The sequence below is a fragment of the Pipistrellus hanaki genome, assembly GCF_964339955.1.
Source record: "Pipistrellus hanaki genome assembly, chromosome: 1".
Classification (NCBI taxonomy): domain Eukaryota; kingdom Metazoa; phylum Chordata; class Mammalia; order Chiroptera; family Vespertilionidae; genus Pipistrellus; species Pipistrellus hanaki.
Genome location: NC_140503.1, coordinates 80,164,866 through 80,186,514, shown reverse-complemented (window position 1 = coordinate 80,186,514; position 21,649 = coordinate 80,164,866). Strand labels below are relative to the sequence as shown.

Genomic DNA, 21,649 nt, shown 5'->3' with positions numbered 1-21,649 from the left:
CCAAAGGATTATTTTATGTAATCCTTAAGTGGTATACCTCTTCTGTACTCAATTTATAGATTCCCATAGTTACAAGCTCAGAAGACTCAGAAGAACAATGACTACAGAGTCCAAATTCTCAATCACTGTAATGAACTGAGGTGGTTATGGAGCATAGCATCTGGAGGAAAGCAGCCTGGGTTTCAAAGCTTCGCTCACTACTTTCTAGCTTGTGACCTTGAGGGAAATTACTTTCCTGAGCATAAGTTAAGGAAAATAGCAGTAACTATTCATCGGCTGGTTGTGAGGATTAAATTATATTATGAATGTGAAGTGCCTGGTCACATGATAGTTGACCCCCCCTACCCCACCCACCCTTTTTCCCTACACTAGTCTTATTTCCCCTTCAGCTCTAGCAGGAACCTTCAGCTCCCATGAAGGCGACCTGTTAACTTTTCAGATAAACATTGTGATCTTCTTGTCTTTAGGTCATTGGTTTCTTACTCTCTCAGCCCAGAACATTCATTGTTCTTTTGTCCACTTTATGGTTTACCTTAGCCTACCAGACTCAGTTCAAGTTCCCCTCTGTCCAAGACAGCATTTCTTTATAAAGCTCCTTGTGGATGGTCACTAATGGTTTTATGGGCATTCATTTTGTCTTCAATTAAAGAGGAAATTCAATAAGGTAATCATTAGCTTTATGTGAGTATTTAAATTTAAATTCATTAAAATTAAAGTTAAAAAGTTTAGTTCCTCAGTTATACTAACCACATTTTAAGTGCTCGATAGCCATAAGTGGCTGGTATCAACTATACTGGATAACACCAATATGGAGCATTTTCATCACTGTAGAGAGTTCTGTTGAAGAGTGCTGGTCAAAATGTAAATCTTTTTGGGGTGTGTGTGTGTGTGTGGCAAGGACAATTGCCAAGGTTGTAGAAACGTAGCAGTGCATGGCACAATGATCATATAGGACCAACTGAGTTAAGTACTTACATTTTGCTTTATTAATTCACCAAGGGTATTCGCATTTGACTGAATACTAATATAAACATGATCATTTGAACTAGGCTACAAAACACTGATTGATTAGATCATGTGTACAATTTCAACTTTAGTTTCAAAAGACCAAATTTCCAAAGAGCTTGAACTATCTTTTCATTTTCAGGGAAGTGAAATAATTATTCTACCAATGACCCCTTCAGTTAGAAGCTAATGCCCGCTATGACATGCCATTTTCACAAATCTCACATTGAAACTGCTTGTGCTAAGTAATCTTTTGCAAAATATTATCTAAATAATTATCTTAAAATGAGAGGATTTCCTTGTGTTTGGCAAATACTGCCCTGATAAATGGAAACATTTCAATAGAAGAAGAATTCATACATTCACTTTATTTTAAGGGAGGTAAAGAATTAAGGTCAAGTGATTTACCCAAGCTCACATTTCAGCGCTACTACTGGATCCCATTTCCTCAGACACCTGAGCCCCTGTCCTAATCTCTCTTCATTGAATCCTGGAGTTTTAAATCACTCCCAGGCCCTTAGGGTATTTTGCACCCACTAATGATGCCACTTATTCTGAGTGCCTACAGTTTGTAAACTCTCTGCCAAACCGGCAAAAGCTGAGGCTGATGTAAAACACCCCCACCCCCCGCCCCAATCACGCCCCAATCACGTAAACATCTTGGCTCTGTCCCAGCTAGTCACTGCCACACAGTAAAGGACTCTCAAAAAGTCAAACCGAGCTTAAACCATTCCACTAAAGCTGCTGCAGAGAAGTAGGTCATTAAGAGTAAAATATAAAATTAACAAAGCAGCAATTTTTCCACCATATGCTGAGAGGTTTTTTTCAAATGATAACACACATCCACAAATCCATACATCAGACAGGAAGGCAAATTGGGAAAGTGGCTTCGGGGATGCGTTGATTGAAATGCTCAGGCAAGATGAATTGCTTTTTGATAATTAGATTTGAGGAAATAATTTTTTTTCCCTTCTGTGTGAATCCACTGTTTTGTGTATTGCAGAAAGACTTAAAATTCCAAAGAGATAAAGGTCTTTCTCCAATACTTCATCTCTGTGCTTATACAATGAGAACTTTCATAAAATTCCTCTTATCAGGCTTATTTGCCAAATATTTTCAATGTTAAAATGGCTCAGTATTTCACCCAAACTATAATTAAAGCTTGAAGAAGAAAGTCTAATTCTAGGAAGCATGATCATTAGCATTCAAAAGAATAAAGGGGAGAAAGATGTGACTTTCAACAAATGAAATTAGCAAATGAACCTGATTTTACATTTCAGACATTCTCTGATAGCATAGCTCCAGGAATCATGGCATAAATAATGGCTCCAATTATTAAAACTGAGAAATTTAACAAGGCACGAGATCAAAGTGCACACACACTGGGTTAACCTCACACCCATTCAGTCACAATTATTAAAAATGTTCCCAGTTGGGCTTGTTCTGTGAATTTGAGAGGAATTCCTAAGTGACAGTAAATTTACAGCCTCTCCTTATTGCAGCAAATTTGCTTGACTTTTTTGTTTTGTGTGGTTTTTTTGTTTGTTTTTGTTTTTTTGCTGACATTTTGATAAACTAGTACTCTAATCCCTTTGAGAAATAGCATGATTATAATCTATGACAAACACTTGCAAATTATTATTATTTGTATTAAATTTATTGGGGTGATATTAGTCAACATGAACATATAGGTTTCAGGTGTGGGTTTCTGTGTTACAAGATCTGTATATTTCACTGTGTGCCCAACACTTGCAAATTAAAAGGAAAAGAAAGAAGAAGAGTAAGAAACAGAAATGGCAGGATAACATGCAACTCTCCACTATCAGAAAAAGTAAGCAACAGTACCAACAAAAACCTTTCTTTTGTCCATATTGAAATCCATCCCCCTCTCCAACCCTGAGAGGTAAGCTAAGTCTGTTCATTGAAGAGGTGGGATGGGAAGGGAGGGAGACAGATACATAAGAACATAGACTGTGAAGAAGAGATGCACAGAGAGGAAGACAGGGGGAGAAAGAGGAACAGAGAGAGCCCAAGACAGATGCCACAGGGAGGGGCCGAAAGGGAAACAAACTCTCTAATTCAGAGCTGGTTGGTATTAGGTGAGGAGGTGAGGATAATAATCTATTGAAAAGTTCAAACAAGACTGAGACAAAGGTGGCTATATTCAGCTTAAATTGACTTGCTCAGTGGACCAGTCATATTTCCCCTGACCTTTCTACTCCAGTTGACATTCAGGCGCTCTCTTGAGCATCATCCAACCTCGATATTTTTCATTCAGGTTGTTCCCAACAGGTCAGTCATCAGAATACGGAGAACACTAATTTGCAACCTCTAAGGTACTTGGATTAGGAAGTTATTTTTCATTTGGAAATCAACTGTCTGAACCACCCATCCCCTGACATCATTATACAGTACGGCTGCCCAGGTTTGCTCTCAAATCCTGCCCGTTTCATTAATTACCTCAAGAGGTGATTGCCTCTGACACGTGCATTAGTCAGAGCATGCTCTTCACCAGTAAGACGGGAGGTAGGAGAGAGTGTAGGATTGACCGATGCTGGGGGATTGACAACACAAAGCAAGAGTTTGTGGATCTGTGCTATATCAGGTGACACTGGCCTATTTGTTACACACAACGGAAGATACTGGGTATGCTGGTGAACTTCATTTTCAAATGCAGGCCAATAACATCAACTATGCCCGTGGTTTTCAAACTTTAGCTTACACCAGAACCACCTGACTGGAGAGCTTATTAGAACACACTCTGCTGGGACCTCCCCCCAGAGTTTCTGACTCAGTAGATCTGGGGACACACCCTGAGAACCCACCAATCCCAGGTAAGTTAGGAGGGGAAGGCTGTAGGGAAATAGGTTCATACAGGTAAAGAGGGAAGATGCCTCCTCTAGACCAGAGCTTTTTAAACTTGGATGTGTCTATGAATCACCTGGGGATTTGTGAAAATGCAGATTCTGATTGAGTAGGTCCGGTGTTAGTACTGAGATTCTGCATTTCTTTCTTCTTCTTTTTTAAAATTTCACCGGAGAGAGGAAGGGAGGAAGAGAGAGAGACATCCATGTGAGAGAGAAACATCAATTGGTTGCCTCTCGCATGAGTCTGACTAGGCCCAGGGATCGAACCTGCAACCCAGGTGCATGCCCTTGATGGAGCATCAAACCTGTGACCCTCCTATGTTCTGGCGCTAACCACTGAGAACATCAGCCTGGGCGTGATTCTGCATTTCTAATAAACTTCCAGGTGATGTTGATGCTACTGGCTCAGGAACTACACTGAGTTTCAGGGCTCTACATTACCCAGGCCAGTGTTTTTCAAAGTAAATCCTGAAGACCATCCATATCAAAGTCACGGATTGATGGGGGAGGGAGGATGTTGTTATTAGTGCAGATTCCTAAGCCTATTCCTAGATATACCGTATAAAAAAAACTCTGCAAGTGGGGCCATATGAATCTGCAGGTCAAATAGGAGTTTTTCTGATTTTTATACAGATTGAGAACAGTGGCTGGGGGCCTCGTGGAGGGAGGAAGACAGGAAGAGGGGGGGCGTCAACAGGTGGTTATTCAAGGATTAATGTTTCAGGCTACTGACTACCAGAGCCCCTAATTATTTTCTCTCTCTTATTTATTCTATTGCCCACCTTATGTTGCCTGTTGGTGACATCATCAGAAAAAGTAACTAGAATCCTAAAAGAAAGGGTGAAACTTCTAACAGTCTAATTTGCTCTGTATTAGCAAAAACTTAGTAAGGGAAAATGGAAACTATAGGCCATATTTAAATTTTTTTCTATAAATTTAAATTATTCCTGCTTTATCTATCCTGTTTCCACAGACAACCACAAATAGTTGTCTAGACTTCTTTTGTTAGTAGTAAGTAAAAAAATGTTTCTGTAATGATTACTTAATATGTCGCTAACTCCAGGAGACAGCAACTATCTGCCAGCAAGTGCCATATTGAAGTTTCCTAAACACTACAAAAAATAGACATTATTTACACTTAGCATTCAACATTGGCAAACAAGTCATGCTATTAAAGATGTATTTGCATATGTTATATTAAGAGGCATGCAAATGTATGTGCAAAACTGGGCATAATTAATCATTTCCACCAGTGATGAATATCCCATTTCCAATCTTGCCATCCAATCCCCCTTCTCTTTTGAGCACAGATGTTTCTAACCTCCTGGGATCCCAGCATTATGTGCAATACCCCTTCTCCCGGCCCCAACTCCTACACCTACATTTAAAGGACTGAACCATGGAAAATGATTCCAAGTTTTTACACTAAGAGTGTAAAGCTTGAACAGCAGTAAATACAGGAAGGTGCTTCTAATTTTAGTTCTTATTGTCAGGAACCTCTAGGGAGATTTTCAAAAGTTCAGATTCCCCATCCACCTCAAGATTCATATTCATTGGGGTAGGCCAGGAAATGTATACTAGTAACTGTACTAACACACCCCAGGTGATTCAGATGATCAGCCAGATCAGTGTATATATTGGCATATATACACTGAGTGGCCAGATTATTATGATCTCTGAATGCATAATAATCTGGTCACTCAGTGTATATCCTATATAATAAAAGGTTAATATGCAAATTGTCCCTCAACCAGGAGTTTGACCAGCAGGCAAGCTGACCAACCTCCCATGTCCCCTCCCCCTGGCCAGGCTGGCCAGACCCCACCCATGCAAGAATTCATGCACCAGGCCTCTAAAATATATTGAGTGGCCAGATTATTATGTGCTCAGAGATCATAATAATCTGGCCACTCAGTGTATATGAGCATTGAACAGAATCAGAGAACTTTGATAATATTTTAATTATTTTTGTTGTTGATAATAATTTTTATTAATATTAATTGAGTTCTTCCTACCTATCAGGCATGTTATCAAACATTTTACATATACTATCACTGAATCCTCTCAACAACCATCAATTTTATGGATGAGGAAACTAAGACTGAGAAGAAAAGTTAAGTCATTTACCTAAACCCACAGATAGTTGGAAGCAAAGCAGGAATTTGGTTTTATCACTACTGGTAAGTAGTACAAGAGTCGCTTGAGTAGTTATGTGAGTCATCCAAGATATTAAGTTTTCCCATTTGGAGATGAGGGCTGTTGGGCTGGACACTATATTACTTCTAGTCTTCCTTTAAACTTTAGTGTTTACTCATGGAATTGAGTTGAACAAGAAGGCATGGTTTTGGCCTTCTGGAGTTCAAAATGTGTTATCGACTTCTTTACCTTCCTTCCCATTTTAGGTTTAAAGTGCCACTTCATCTATTGCTTCTTATTTTCAATGAGCAAAACCTCCTTCACCATCAGCCCTAATCCTTCTCTTGAGCTTCCTCTCCCAGCACCTTAGGGCAGAGCCCCAACCCGCCAGGGCCAGCCCACGGGATCGCAGGCTTGCTCTGTCTGCACCTTGCTCACAGGGTTCTGTCTCAATGCTTTGCTCTTCTTGGTTGATTGATGGAATAATCCTGCTCACCCTTCACAGCCAACCCACATATTAACTCCTTTGTGTCGACATCCCTATTTTCCTGGTCAGAATTAATTTGTTCCTTTGAGATTTTACTTAGTCTTGTGTTATAGGTATGTTTGTTTTCCCTAAAATACTGGCTCTCTGGCAATCTCAGTTTCAAATACCCACATAAACATGCCAGTACTTGGTAGTGTTGATTTAGACAAAATGGCAGCTGCATTTATGGCCCATATTCCACTAGGTGTGTGATCAGTTTTCTTTTTATGAGGTGCTAGAGGACAGAGGTACCTGCCTTGACTGACTGTTTTCCCATCCATGCACTCATCTATTCATTCTTTCATTCATTCAATTTGCACCTATGTCAAGTTATATACTCCAAATTTAAGTTGCCTATACTTGGCACATAATAGACACATTTTTTGTTGTTGTTGAAATTATATTAATTGGTTCTATGCTTACATAAATCTTTTGCAATCAGTTTCTTCTCCACCTCTACTTCCTGCCACTTTGGATAAAAACTATTTCTTCTGAAAAAAAAAAAAACAAGTAATAAAGTATCAAAGGAATGATAGCTATAGAAAATGAATAGGAGGACAAAAAATGTTAAATTAGATTAGTGCAGGCTATCCGCATGATAAAAGAGACAAAGCGGACATTGTGCTTTGATTAAAGACAATGTTGAAGGCCAGCTTCTCAGCTGGATCTGTGCCCAACACTGCCTTTGTACCGAGCCTGGACAAGAATTCAGACAGTATGGAACCCATAAGATGAAGCATAATATGATGATAAGACCAATAACACCAAGTGAAGGTAGTCAAGGGGCCATGTCTTAGCTTGGACAGCTGTAACGAAATATCATACACTATATGCCTTATAAACAACAGAACTGTATTCCTCACAATTCTGGAAGCTGAAACCAAGATCAGGGTGCAAGCACAGTCATTCCTGGCTGCAGACTTCTGGCTTCCCACTGTCCCCTCCTATGGCAGAGAGTAGAGAGAGGAGAGCAATCTCTCCCTGATAAGGGCACTAATCTCATTTATGAGGGCTCCATGTTATGACCTCACCTAAATTGAATAATCTTTCGAAGACTCCACTTCCTAATACCATCACAGTCAGGGGTATGATTTCAACATATGCATTTTAGGGGGAAACAAGCATTCATTCCTTCATAGGCCATCAACAGGTCTTCAGGGCCAGAATCATTCAACCTACCATAGCATAGGATGGCAGCACTCAGGGGAAAAATAGTTTAGGTTTCTAGAGTACTTAGACACAAAAAGAGCAACATACATAAACAGAAAATTTTATGCAAATATGAACCCTTTCTCAAAGTTATTTTTTCTTTCTTTCTTTCTTTTTTTTTTTTTTTTTGAAACTAGTGGAAGATTCACTGACTTTCCAAAATCTTCTTAAGCCTCTCTTCTTTGTGTTCCCAGACCACGATCTTCTGTGTTCCTATACCACTGACTGCTATGAATTTATCTATCACTTTGAATTGAAAGCTCTACAAAGACAAGGTGTTATTCACTTCGGAGTGTCCAAGACCCAGTAGAGACATGGAAATTACTCAATATCTGTGTCATGAACCAATGCAAACAAAAATTAGCGGCCTGTGCCCATCACTTATAGTTCCTATTAATGGCCACGTTTGGACTTCAGAGTGGAAGGTATTCATTCTGTTTGTGTCATCCTAATGCAAAAGTAGGCTGTCTCAGACTAGAGGTAGGTTTTGGACCCTGGGGAGGACTAAGCTTGATGACAATGAGTTAGAAAGAATAAAAGCATATGGGGCCTATGCTTGGACTGAATCACCTCTAAATCAGAACACCAAACCTTTACTATCCCAGTAATTGCTAGAAAGCAGTTCTAATTCTAGTTTTATTCAAGTAGGATGGCAAATGCTTTCTTTGCTAGGGCTTTTCCTTTTCTTTCTGATTTTGCATGATCATTCAAAGAATTCTTATAGAGGTAGCAAATGGCCTCCTCCTTGTGCAAGATGAGAATTATAGCTTTAACATCCACTTCCTCTTAACCAGGGCACAGGAATCCAGAAGCAGTAATTTCAAAGACAAAATGAAATGGCCTCTGCTTTATAATGTGTGTGTTTTTTTGTCTCGCTACTCAAACACTCTACCCTTGTCTTTTTTGTAAACATTGGCAATTAGTTTTCAGTTATGACCTGTTTAGAACAGGAGATGAATTTCCTTTGATCATCTACTTGATTATTGCACAGTTACTCCACATTTGATGAAACTTTGGTTATTAAAAAACAAGGGACTATATTTTCTTGTAGAGAAGCAAATAACTAGTTTTGAGGCTTGCTTAGGGGTTAGTAACAAGTCATAAAAGTGTTGGGGCATTTAATATTCTCCCTGCACAGACTCCAACACATTACATCCTAAATCACTTTTACTTGGGTCTTAGAAATCAAAGATGATTCCTGCTTCAACCCTATTAACTAAAATGATACATTAAAAGAAACTAACAAACACCTGGTCTATGGTGAATGATCAACATGTTTACTCTTTTGTCCCTTTTCACTTCCCATTACTTTCCCTAGTTACTGGAGGTAGAAGGGGCTATTCTGCTACACCCAAATGTTACCCTCTCTAACCCTCAATCTCATTATTTGGAGGGACTATTCTGCTACAATTTCCTGATAGTCTTTCCTAGATTGAACACTAGTGGGGATGTGGTTCTAAAGGCCTCAGATGATTAGGGTCCCATATTTCTAAGATTACGTTGTATTATTTTTATTGTTTATGACCATTTACTGTAAAAACATCCAGGAAGAGCAATCTGTTCCTCCGCTCCCCCATTTTTCAAATATAGTCAGTTAGTGATTTAAACAGAATAGTGAGAGAGAAAGAGAGAGAGAGAGAGAGAGAGAGAGAGAGAGAGAGAGAGAGAGAGAGGAAGAGAGATAAAGAGAAATGTTTACATTTACCATGGGGATTTTATATAAACTATAATTCTCTCAAGTTCCTTTTGGCTAGGAAGTTTTAAAGTCAGATTAGATTTAGGTTGAGTTTTAAGAGGAATCTTTCAGTGGTAAAAATAGCAAGGCATTTAAGAGAGTATTAACTACATACAAATAGTTCAAATCTTCAAAAGACATTTTATTTTTTCTAATATTCAACAATCCTAATCATTTCAATAGAACATGCACAGGAAGTATAGTTCTCTTTCCTTTACTTTATTATTTCTGTTACTGATCACAGACCAAAGGATCATTAAAATTGGGCCCAGGATCTTAAATTTCCTTCAAAGGAAAAAATCAAGATAAACTATATGCTTATTTATTTTATTTTTATTTATTTATTTATTTTTAACTATATGCTTTTTTTTTCAATTTTATTTTTATTTATTTTAGAGAGAGAGGAAGGGAGAGAGGAAAAAACATAGATGTTAAGGGACTTAATTTTGCTTAAAATAGTTCAATGTCTTCAATTTACAAATGAGGGAACTGAGATACAGATAAGTGAGGTGTTTGGTGCAAGCTAACAGCTTTTTTAAGCTTTCTATACTTTGTTTTATTCATATTATCTTGCCTCTCTAAGTTTATTTCACGGAAGTCTGGATCTTTTTCTATTCTCTGCCAATCCCCGATCCAGCAAACCCAGCATTTGGATGCCAACAACAAAACTGCTAAGAGCAGTCCTACCTGACCTTGTTCCTTTTTTTTTTCTTTTTTTCTTTCAGTAGAGCTTTTGGCTCTGTTATTAGCAAATTTCCCAAAATTGCTTGTATATTATGCTAGTACCATCTCTTGGAAATGATGAGTTCCACATTTATTATTTAACAAGTGAACCTCTTTTGATTTATCTTAATTTAGGCATGCTTGTATTTCAATGATTTCCTCATGCTCACATCATGGTCCACAAGTCACAGGCTACCATTTACCATCTGCCATGTTAACTGTGTTCCCGACAGCTGTCTAGCATGTCCTCTGATTTGGAAATCTGGTATACAAATCTGGGGTCACCTTAACCTTGTCTTTCCTAAGTATATGAGAGAGTTCATTTCTTCAGAGTGAAGTGTCAGAATACTTCCACATCATTTTCACCTATCTACTTTCCTTCCTACTTCTGATTTCATTATAGCATGCCTATGATCCAGGAACTCGAAGGATAAAAGGGCTCTAAAGGGTGGGAGGCATGCACCATAGTTTTTCAATATAAGATCAAGGATGCTTTTGTCCTATTTCTGTTACCATTCCTAATGATGCTTAACATTGACTTGCCTTATCCCAATGGACCTCATAGGGAGGATTAGGCTCTAGCTGAGAAGCACTCTTAACTATATGGCAGGTCTCTGACTCATCATATGATCCTGGGCATTAACTATATGCTTTTTAAATCAGCTTACCAATGACAAGTTACTCCTTAGATTATTAAAGTTTCAAGAACTTCCACAAACATCATTTACTTTTTATAGAGAAAAATATTTAATTATTATGGTAAGAAGAGAATAATGTAAGTCTATTCAGAATTGTTGAGAGGCATAACTCACAAGACTTTATGCAATACTTTGCAATTCTGTTACTTCTCAATCACTCGAGTTCCAAATCTCTGCTATGTGTATGAGTAAATCTTTTGCTATTACTTGTGACACTAGGGCTGGGAGATCCCTCCTTCAGACTATGTGGTATATTGTTTCTCAAATTGGTATTTTGCAAAGCACAGACCTTCAGGATGGTGGAGGAGATAATAGAGCAGAGCGGTTGGGACCATAGAGGTTATGGACATGAGCTGAACATGGATCAATGTCAGGGTATGTAATTGGCCTAGGATATTGATTAATCCAATTCTGTGGACCTGATGTCAATAACATTTTAAAAGTAGACTTTAATACAGAAAGAGTCTTAGCTCTGGCATTTCCACCTCTATCATTTTATTTTAATTTTAAATCATATTTGTCACCTGTATCATTTTAAATGTTACCCTCTCTAGTCCTCAATCTCATTATTAGATAGATGGGCATGGCAAAAATAGTCCCTGTTTCACTGGTTATGAGACTAAGATGGGATCACACATGCTAATTTTTTTGTTCATGTGTTTGTTTACCTGTTTATTGTCTGTCTGTCTTCTCTCTACCTCACCCCCAAGGGAAATCAGGGACTTTGTCTTGTTCCTGGAGGTATCCCCAGAGGTACGGACATTGTGGTACACATAGCAAGTGCTCAACAAATACTTTTTTGAAAAAATGAATGACTGAAACAATATATGAGAAGTTCTTGGCATGATGCCTAGCAAAAGGTAAAGCTAGTTTTTATTAGCATAAAAACCTAGTCCTGTGAGCTGTTTCTCAAATAAAAAAATCTTGTATAACATACATTATAAAAACTGAGATATCCTTCAGGGAAGAAAGTTATATAACTTCATTTGCCCCACTTACCAATCTTATTTGGCCAGGAAAGCCTTATTTCCAGCTATATCTCTTAATTAATATTATGCAATATGACTGTATATTTAAATATTTGGGAAAGAATGGATTTGTCAGTATCCCTGTTTTAGAGCTAAGGAAACTGAGGTCCAGATAGCAAATGGTTTGCCTAACCCAAGGATCCAGCAGCAGCTATTCTGGGACTAGAGGCAGTGCTCCAACACCCAGGCCTGCGACCTTCAGGCCGGGTGACCGGGGCCTGCAGGCAGCGACACTGTGCGTCAGCCTCAGAAGGCATTGCACTGAAACCACACCTGCATTTCCCAGCCCTGCGGTCCGTGTCAGACACTGCTGTGCCCCTGCTCGTATCCTCTCTTCCCTGAGGCGTCCTCTTTGACACGGAACATGGTGCACCTCCTGGAACTGGCCCTCAGGAAGTGCAACCTGGAAGTGCAGAGGTCTTCACGTCCCGCAGGGCAATTCCTGACCAACAGAGGATGGTGGATCATGAGTAAACATGTTCCCCTTCTAGCCCTCAGGCCGATAACACTGAGGTGCATCCTGTATGTCTCCCTAGGGTCCCTGTGGGATTGATCCCCTTTGCCCACATCAGTCATGGCCCACAAGTAGGTAGCAGTGTAGGTCAGTGGCCAGCAAACTGCGGCTCAAGAGCCACATGCGGCTTGGGGGCTGCGGTTTGCCGCTCTGTTGATTATGAATTTGCTAACCACTGACCTAGACTCTTGACTCCAATAATTATAGGCTGTTGCTGTTCCTTGTGATTAAACCCCTAGGACAGTGGTCGGCAAACTCATTAGTCAACAGAGCCAAATACCAACTGTACAACGATTGAAATTTCTTTTTTGAGAGCCACATTTTTTAAACGTAAACTTCTTCTAACACCACTTCTTCAAAATAGACTCACCCAGGCCGTGGTATTTGGTGGAAGAGCCACACTCCAGGGGCCAAAGAGCAGTATGTGGCTCGCGAGCTGCAGTTTGCCGACCACGGCCCTAGAGGCAAATTCTCAGGACTCCTAGACTTTCTCCTTTCCAGGCTCGCTGCCTTTCCCCAGGTGTGTTCCTCCTTTGCTTATTATTGAACACAGCTGTGTCATCTCTGCGCACCCATTAAGCAGGTGCCAGATTTCACACCGAAGGTGGCTGCGCGTTGGCAGGTGGAGGTGTGAAATAGGAAGTGACATCTAAATGCGTGGGACTGGAAGGGAGGCCTCTGACAAATAAGAGGCGCTAGGAGGCTCAGAGCTCTGTTGTTTATTTTTCCTCCCGAGTTCTCATGCATTTTTAAAAGGCATGAGAACAATGTGTTTATAAACATACCCTTGTGTTTATGACACCTTCTGGTTTTTCTGCGAGGCTGAAGGAAAAGAGGGGGCAGCGTGGGAAAACAGTGCAATCTGAGATAGCTACCGCAGTCCTTCAGCATGCTGGGCAGCCTACCATGCACCAGAGGGCCCAGCTTTACGTTTACTGTTTTGCTCTCAATCCCCCACGCAGGAAAGAGAGGCAGGGCAGCTGTATTAGACTATTTGTGTGAAAATAGATAGACCCAAATTTCAGTTTATTTCCTGCTCAAGTAATAATACAATACAGGTGTTCCACTTCGACAGTTTTCTCCCATGTCAGGATTCAGGGACACGGGCCCTTCCACCCTGTGGCTCTGTTGTTCCCGGAGCCTTGTTCACGTCATATGCATTTAGCCAAAGGCTCTCTGTCCGCAGGCGACACTCAAAACCAAAGCTCATATTTTACCAGCAAAAATTAGTCTTCCCCTAGAATTGTGGTTGGCAAACTGCGGCTTTTGAGCCACATGCGGCTCTTTGGCCCCTTGAGTGTGGCTCTTCTACAAAATACCACAGCCTGGGTGAGTCTATTTTGAAGAAGTGGCATTAGAAGAAGTTTAAGTTTAAAAAATTTGGCTCTCAAAAAAGAAATTTCAATTGTTGTACCGTTGATATTTGGTTCTGTTGACTAGTGAGTTTGCAGACCACTGGGGCCTAGAAGGAAGGATGTTGGGAAATTCAGTGACCAGCTTGGTCGTGACTTCTCAGCAAGGACTGTGTTCTGTGGGGAGCAGCTAGCCATCTGTGCCACGAAGGTACTGTAGTCGAGTGCCAGTTCTAGAGCCCCAGGAATCTAGATCCAGGCCCCAGTTCTGCTGCTGTGAGCTGAGCACAAGTGGTTATGCTATTTCACCTCTCCGAGGCCATTTCCTCCCTAAAAACGGTGGCTGATGGGAGAATCGGTCTCACAGTGTTATCATGGGGTTTAAGCGAGATCATGCACATAGTGCTCTTGCCACAGTGCCTGGCACACAGTGAGCACGGACAGATGGTGTTTTTATTATCATCTCTGAAGAAATGCCACCATCTCACTCAGAGAGATATGTACGTGTCCTTCAGTCTGCAAGATACAGAGACATATACGTTATCTCTGTTAATTTAAATGTTTAAAAGGGAGGTACAAGGACGTAAGAAACACTAGGCAACATATCTGAGCAGCCACACAGCCAGCAGCTGCCTGGCATTAGAACATTGCACAGATGATGACAATAGTCCCGGAACACCTCTCAGAGGGATGCTGGCCACCCCACCCGCAGGACTCACATTCTCACTGGCTCAGCATCTCTCCTTTTTGCTGCTTCTGACTGGCCTCTCTGGTCTTCTCAGCACTCCCTGGTTTCTTCTTACTCAGACTTCTGTGAGCATTTCTCTGTGCATCTTGGCTTCTTTGCCATTGTGTTTCTGCATGTCTCTGCCTCTATCCTGTGCTCAGACACCCTGAGAGGATATTACTGTTTGGTAGCCTTTATCAAATAAAGGGCACCTGTCCCTGGCCAGAACTCAGACTGTTGATGAACAGTTTTCAGAAAGATTGACTCAATCAGCTGTGCCTATGGCAGCGGGAATATATCATACAAATGTGGGAACCCAGTGTAAGAAAATGCTTCATGTTTCCTTGTGTAGAAAGGAACAGTGGTTGGAGCCACCACTCAGACTATCAGGAACAGGGCAGATCATTAAACAGGGCAGATCATTAACATTTTCACTGGTGAAAACCCCCAAGTTTATTATCTGCCTTTAATTTACTATCAATTAACTGTTTTTTTTTTTGTTTGTTTGTTGTTGTTTTTTGAGAGAGAGAGAGAGAGTGAAAGTGAGGGAGAAGGAAAGAGAAAAAAACATCGATGTGAAATAGACACATCTGTTGGTTGCCTCCTACCCTCACCCCAATAGGGACTGTAGATCAAACCTACAACCGAACACTCTAATCACTGAGCAACACTGGCCAGGGCAGAAGGAAAGTTTTAAAGTCACTTCTCTTAATATCTCTGGTTGAAGTTAGTCTACATTCACCCATATCCCATGTTGCCATCAGAGTTCTTGTCGCCATATAAATGTGATCATTTTACTTTCCTGATTGCTTCCTTTCTATTTATAAGGTGAATTCCAACTTCTTAGTCCAGCATGTGAGGACCTCTATATGCTGCCACCCCAACTCATCTTCTACCCTCCCCATCACCTACTGATCCTCCCAGGTCCGACTCACGAGATACCTTCTCTCTGATACTTTCCCTGGATTGGCCAGACTCTGCTTCCCCCCATCACTCCCCTTTGTCTGGGTGAATTCAACTATCCCTGTAGCTGACTCCCACAGCATGTAAACATACCTCTGTGGTGGCGTTTATTAACCATAGGAATCCAAAAGGAAGCTCCTGCCTTAGTTTAAAGACCTGCAATTTAAAGAAATCCATTTTCCCCCCTCCCTTTGTGTGAAAATGTGGGCTTATATCACAGTCATTGGAAACAAGAGATTCCTGAAAAAGAATCAGCAAGAGAAGGCATTCAGCATACCCTCTTCCTTGTGACTATAAGACAGATAGTGAAGTAAAATGGCCCTTCCTTTGAAATGCATTTAATTTAATAAGTCGCCAAATTAAAGTCTCATCCCTATCACAAAACAACGGGCAGAGTGAAAACTGAAACACGCACAATTTCATTAGCCTTCTATTCATAAAGCAGAATGTAGGGAGAATGCCATTTTAACATCCAACTGAACAAGGCCGTTTCCATGCCTTGAGAAAGCTTCCCATATTAGCATTATTTGTCAGTGCGGCTGCAGGAAAGAGTGCAGCGGAAAAAATCATGCAATGCATTTAGAAATATTTACCCTTTTAGTCAGCCATTTTTTGAATAAAGGTATTTCCTTTTCACATAGTGTTTTTTGCCAATTTTGTTAAATATTCTTCGAGGCCTATGGATTAGCATGGCATGATGACTTATTGCTATTTATAATGTGGGGTGTCTGTTAAAATCCTGACCCAGGGTGTGTAGAATCATAGACCTTTAAAACGTCACCCCCCTGGAGACCACTGGGTTTGCAGGTGTGAACTCTGAAGCTCCAGAAAGATTAGGGACAGTGCATGACACAGCTCTCTCCACGGCAGACCTGGTAGTTTGCTCTGTGAGTGCTCAGCATCTGCCAGTTACAGACTGTTTTTAGTGAACCTTTAATTATTTTCTGAATAGGTAATGGCTCATTTTATAGTGTCCCATAGCTGTTAGTATTAATACAATGAGCTCCTGACAAAAAAAAAAAGGGGGGGGGGCGGGTGTGTGTAAAACCAACAATCCAATCATCATGCAATTTATAAAACTGCAAAACATAAGTAGCTAACATTGGAAAAACATGCCATGTTTCATGAAGATATTGTGTTGTATTCAGCTATAGCCACTGCAGAAGGAGTGGCTATACCTTCTCTGGCTCTAATCCTTTGGCACAAGACAAGCACATCCTTCGGCGTGACCTCTTCCTCCATCCCCCAAGTCATTTACAGATGAACTGTACACCTAACATTTGCTTTGTGCCAGTGAATTTTAAACCCAGGAAACAACGCAGTCTATTTTAGTATGTAATAGCAATAGGCTTCAAATTAAATGGGGTTTGGATATAATGAAGCAATTTGGAAGTCTCTTTAAGCTTATTAAAATGAGATTCTTTCTATCCAAGTTTACAAGAACACTTGGAATGTGACCTTGTCTTGCATCCAAGACGTGCTCTTGGGGTATATGTAAAGCAAATTGCTATGTAACACTCTCCTTTCCCTCCCAGAGCCCCACTCTGTGACCACGAACACAACAACAAAATGTCCCCGTTCAGCAGATAATGTAGTATTTTGGTAATTAGCTTAAAATATGGCTGATTTGTCTTGCTGCTGCGTTCGCCGAGGAGACCAGTCTCTGAAAGCTTGTTTTACAGCCATTCCACAAGCAGGAAGAACTGCACCTGTTGCATCTGATTTCCTCCCCATTACGCCAGGATGAATAATTTAATAAGACCTGCATAGGCCCAGACACTCCAGTAACTAGCTGAAAGATAAGACTGTCAGGATGCTGGCTTTGTTTTTGCTACTTCTGGATGATCTTGAATAGAAGCTTGTTTTTCTCCTCAGGGGCAAATGGCCCTGAGACCTTAAACCCTCACCAAGCCCTTAGTGCACCAGGCGCTTTCCCCTGTGACAAAGGCCAGTGCTCCTTTTGTACCTGTGACAGACATGGTTGGTTGGCTGCTCAGTTGACCTTCACAGCCCCATCTTCCTATAGGTTGAAATAGGCAGATACTTGTATTCCTAGCCTCCCTTACAGCCAGGTGGTCATGTGACCCGGGTCTAAACAGTGAAGTCTAAGGGAAGAAAGTCTGCTGAAGAACTTCCAGGAAATCTCTTCTGCCCTAACTGATAGCTGGTTTGGCACTGTAAGGGCTCTGGAGACAAACTGCCGGAGTCTGAGGGAGCTCTGCCATTGCTTATCTTTGTGACCCTGATAAAGTTAATTATACTCTCTGTGCTACTTATAGAATTGAGTTAGCACATATAAAGTGCTTAGGGGACTCCTGGCATAAATACTCAAAATATGTTAGTGATGATTACCTACCTAATAAAAGAGTAACATGCTAATTGGCCCTACCTTCATTACACTCACCAGCCAATCAGGAGCAAGTATGCAAATTAACCCAACAAATATGGCACCTGGGGTGGGGTGGGACACTTGCATTGTTGCCATGGTGATGATGCAGGCGCCCTTCATTGACCCTGGCTGTTCGGGGTCTCTAAGCAGCATAGGAAGACAGAAAGGTGGCTCTGGCCAGAGTGAAGGTGGTGCTGGCAGCCGGGGAAAGGAAGGCCTGTTCTGGCATGAATCTTCGTACACTGGACTTCTAGTAATTAATATAAGATAGAAGGTGCATGATGAACATTTCTGTTAAATTTAGAAATGGTTTGGTGAGGCTATAATGCCTGGAGTTAGGCTAGCATTTTGTGGCCTTGCTGGTACTGCATCCAAACATCTTAATAAGCCACAGGGGTTCCAACCTGGCAACCCACAGGCTGGGTCTGAGGTGGCTGCAGGGATCTCTCCCATCTCCAGGCGTCAAAGTATGTGAGCTCTGATGAGAATCCAAGGCCACTGTGTGGATGCAGAGGGAAGAACTGAGTGGCCTTTAAATGTCAGATGGCACATTTTTGCCAAGATCATGGTAAAGCTGCCCCAGCACACTAAAATTTGTTCTCCACATTTCTTTGTTTCTCAGAGCACTCCAGGAAAGGCAGTTCTGAGGAATGTTGAAGGCAGTGATCATGCAGAATGAGGGAGGAAGGAAGAAATACAAAACTAGAAGCTCTGGGACTCATCTCTAGACAATTGGCTTCTTGCTGGGTGCCTTATATTTCTGCCTCTATTTCTACCTTTGATGATAAGCCCCTGCAGATTCCTTTCCGTCTGTTCTTCACTGAAACCCCTACAAAATCATAGTAAAAATAAGGCTAATGAAGAGAGGGTCAGTTTGTAGGCCACCGGGGTTCTGGAATTAAATCCAGCTCAGGTCGGGAACAGGCCAGGAGGCCCATCTGTTGTCACCTATCATCAGGCCTCAATGAAATTGTTTTCAATATTTCCAGTTCATTTGTAGATGATGTCTTTATTATACAAAATTCAGAATGAGAAGGAAGTTTCTCTGGGGAAATTTACAAGAAAGAAAGGCACAATCATCTATAGCTTGAATCTGTTCTCAACTTTAAAGCTTATCAGTCTATTTATTATTTAGCTAAACACCCACAAGGTGTCACATATAAGGATCAGCACACGGCCACCAACAACATTCTCAGAACTACCTCTGGAAGTAGGCATAAACGATTGAGGTCATTAGGGTTAGTGAGTTGCCCAGTACTTCAGCACCCTTTGTCCTGCTAACTGCCGGGATGTGTTCACCTGAAGGAATAGTTTGACTCCGTGTAATATAACCGACCTACCACCAAGCACCTCGCTGTGGAATGATCCAGGGTCAGAGAAGGACCTAGGTTTGTAGAATTACCAGAAACAGTGATGGAAGCTCCTTCGTGGCTTTTGTACCCCTTCGGTGTCAGACTTGCCTAAGCCCCCGCTCCAGCTAAGCAAGCCATTCCCTGCCTCCCACCCCAGGCTTCCCGAGTCCTAAATCCCTTCGCTGGGAAGCTAGGAAAAGAGGTCAGTGCAAATGGGTATTGGAAAGAAAAGCCCTGGGTCTCTTTTACCCAAGAAAAGCAGAGCGTTTCTGAATTCTGGCTCTGACACAGCAAAGCCCATCTCTAAGTCCCTGCACATGATGATGCCTGCAGACTGGTTGGAAAACATCCTGGCTGACAGGAACTGCCGCCATTACGTGTCCTGGGAGAAACACATTAAAAGGAGCCAGAGTCAGTTTTGGGGGAAGCAAATTACAAAATAACAAAACAGTTCAGTGCTCAGCTGTGTGAGAGTGAACAGAGCTGTGTTGGGTGGGCATGAGCGAGCCCTGGGGCTGAAATTGTCAAGGCCACTTGGTGGAGAAGCCACAAGTCCAGAGACTGGCGCTGTGCCAGGGAGATATGAATTTAGAAAGGATTGAGATGGGGCGATTCCTCTGTCTGGATCAGGAATGCAATCAGACAGCTTGGGCTGGTCTGAATCAACTTTGCACTTAGTTCTAGGTAAGATTTATAGCTTCAGAGACTTTTACCTATATACATGGGAGCCCTGCAAAATGATTTGAGTATTTAAAATAAACAGCTGAGAGCTGGTTTTACTATAATATGTGGCTACTACATAAAAACCAATATGTTGGATGGCTCTTTCTTACTATGAAGGTGACAAGTCAGAACTTTTGTTTTCAGGAAACAAATACTCATAACTTCAGTCACCTCCTTGACATTCTATCTAGACAATAGGAGGAGAAACTGAATTCATTCCATCCTTGTGTTTGCCTTAATTCCCAAAGTAATGAATGATTTTTTAAAGCAGCAGTTGAATTTTTTTTACTTTTGCTTGTCTTGACATGCGACTACCTGAGAGGAAAATCAAGCCAGGGAAATATTTAGGGGTAAGAGTAGTGAAGCCTACAATTTACTTTGAAATGCATCAAAAAATAAGATGGATTACTGGGTAGATAGAGGGATGGAGAGATGTAGCTATATGATAAGGAAAGTATAGTAAACTATTAATTTAAAAAGCTAGATGGTACGTAAAAGGGTGTTCATGTAAAATTATTAGAACTTTCAACTATTGTTGAAAATTTTATAATAATTTGGTGGAGGGAAAATGAGTCAGGTGTTATTGTTGTTTCTTTCTTTTTAAAATTTTGTTTAAATTCCTTATTGTTTAAAGTATTACATATGTCTCCTCCCCCCTCTTTCCCCCCCCCCCACCATTGACCTCTCCCCGGCCACTCCCACCTTCCACCAGCACATACCCTCACCCTCCTACTGGTGGTTGTTTTTTCTTGCCCTTTCGTCTCATAGATAAAGATCATTTCCTGAAAAGACAGAAAGAAAATAGCTTGGACTAAGTCCTAGACATAAGTGAAATGTAAGATTTGGGTGTGTGATTTTTAAATAAAAATCCTTAAATGTATCTCTGCCAGTCAATGGTTGATGGCAGAAATTTCTCTAGAAACATGGTTGGTGAGTTAGGGGTCTGTCTCCTGAGATTCTTGGAGGACTATCAGATTAAAGTCAATCAGTCATCAGCACTCAATTGCAGACCTTAAGTGACCACTTTCAAATAATGTGTAGCTAAAAAGGTGGGATAAAAGGGAAGGGAGAGAGGATTTAAGTACTGGATGTCTTGCTGGGGGTGGGGGTGGGGGGGTGCAAAATACAGAAAGTATATCTGGAAAGGCATTAAAGATTACCTTCACCTTCTTATAAGGTTACCCTGGGCCAACCCAAATCCTGATACTAGTGTTTGCTGCTCTTTAAGTCTATATAAAATTTTCTGAAACTCTAATGGAGCTGTCCTGTGGCAATTTAAAAAGGCATATGAACTACTCTTCCATAGTTCTTGCTACTTGATACCCAGTATTGAAGTCCAAATCTTATCCCCATAAAGGACACTTTGTACCATGGCTGTTCACCTGTGATTAGGCTTAAACTTTGATTTATCTTTCCTCTGTGGAAGGGAATTTTCCCATTTATTTATTTTTCTATCTTCAGAGATACTCCCTTTCTTAGCCTGACCTCATTAGATTACAGAGCCTGAGACAAGGGTTCATATGCTACTATTTAAAGAGGGGAGGGTACACTAAGGATCCAGAATGAAGGACAAGGGAAGTGAGACAGGAAGTGAGGTACAACCAATACAAGGGAGTGTACTGAGCTGCCAACCACTGAGCATAATTGATTGTTTGATGTCACAGAAGCATCTTCCAGAAACACCAATCAGAAAGGATATATA

General features: G+C 41.0%; 1 long non-coding RNA gene across 1 annotated transcript in view; it reads right to left on the bottom strand.

Annotated features, from left to right (window-relative positions):
• The window catches only part of LOC311618111, a 144,015-nt gene that overhangs the window by 9,954 nt on the left and 112,412 nt on the right, over positions 1–21,649 (bottom strand). The window contains exon 2 of the long non-coding RNA XR_014794238.1: positions 20,667–20,729. This is a non-coding gene — a long non-coding RNA (uncharacterized lncRNA). The remainder of the gene's footprint in view (positions 1–20,666; positions 20,730–21,649) is intronic.